Here is a 1,679-nt window from a genome sequence, read left to right on the forward strand (position 1 = left end):
AAGGAAGGGAGGGAGGGAGGAAGGAAAGAAAGGAGGAAAGAAAGGAGGAAGGGAGGGAAGAAGGAATGAAAGGAGGAAGGAATGAAAGGAGGAAGGAAGGAATGGAGGAAGGAAGGAAGGAAGGAAGGAAGGAAGGAAGGGAGAGAGGGAGGGAGGAAGGAAGGAAGGAGAGAAAAAGAGAAAGAGAAAGAAGGAAAAGAGTTTATATTCTATCCCTGCTGTCATGGAGTTTATATTCTATCAAAAGAGACAGCATGTTGTATAATTGAGCATGTTATATATACAGAATAAATACAAAATAAATACTTAGGAATTTTCAAAGAAGGACACTAGCAACTCGGAGCAGAGGGAATAAACAGGAATGGAAAGGTCTTTTCAAGATCTATGAGGTCTTCTCCAGACCTAAAATTCTAAATTTATGTTCTGTGTGTCTGTGTCAAATACAGGTCCATATTAGCTAGACTTAGGTTAAGAAGGGTTGAAATTAACTGGGCCTTTAAATAGAGTAAGTATGTATGATCACAGTTAGAATCTGTCCTAGTTACAAATTATTTTATGTGAGGCCAAGGGATAAGATCTGGCAGGAAACAGAATAAAAGCAAATGTTCACAGTGAATATCACTTTTCTTTCCCAACATCACAGGCTAAAATAATAAAAATAATAGATGTCCTTTTTTAAGAGGAAACCTATGAGTCATTCTGGAGAAGTCCTTTTCATGGATAACTCAAATGCCTTCTTTGCATATTCTCATTAATTATTAGACAGCAGTGATGACAGCACTCTAGGAAAGGACAGAATGGGTAAATATAAATTAGCTTAGGGAATAAGATGTTCAGAAACACAATGCATCCTGCATATAAATTAAAACTTAAAAAAAAAGACCAACCACCTCTGGAGAACAGAGACAATTCTTGCCACTGCAGATTTTTGTTTGGAATTTCAGACTTTTCTCTTTGGTTCTTAGCCAATCCTATCCCTATGGTATTCCAGTAGCATCGGCCACCTGCCTCTTATCAAGATGGGGGATTTAGATTAATGACTACACTCTGTTCTTAGTTTTCATCCCAGATTCCAGTCAAGAGCTCCTTTATGAGTCCTCACCTCATCACCTCCTTAGGCAGAGACCTTAGAGAAAACAAAACATTTGCCCCCTCAACTTGAATAGAAAAGATAATAATTCTGCTATTTCAAACTATTGCTTAGGTGTTCAAAAGAGAGTTCTTGGCTCCTATCAAGTGAAGGTCCTTGTATAAAATCTCCATGTATATGTAATACAAGAAGCCTGAGGGCCAATTCATTATTAAGTCTCTTTCCTCTGCTGCACATGTATCAACAAAATTTAATATATGTGTGTAGATCTCCCAGAATATTAAGCCTTTCAGATAGTCATTACACATAATTTAATGGAATCTCTAGCCCCCAATCCACTGGGCATATAGCATTACATTATTCAAAGTGCTTTCTTAGACACACAATCTCCTTCATCAAGCAAGATAGAATAAGAATCTTACCCAAGACGATACTGCAAAACACTGAAAAGATCACTCAGGTAAGCAATGAATTCCTTTTGAAGGGATGAGTTTATCTCTGCTTATTAGAAAGTTCTGTTAAATAGGTCCTAAGTGTATATGCATAAGACAAAATGGTAAAGCAAAAAGAATAATGGATCCAAGTCAAA

This window comes from Gracilinanus agilis, chromosome 5 (genome assembly GCF_016433145.1).
Source record: "Gracilinanus agilis isolate LMUSP501 chromosome 5, AgileGrace, whole genome shotgun sequence".
Taxonomy (NCBI): Eukaryota; Metazoa; Chordata; class Mammalia; order Didelphimorphia; family Didelphidae; genus Gracilinanus; species Gracilinanus agilis.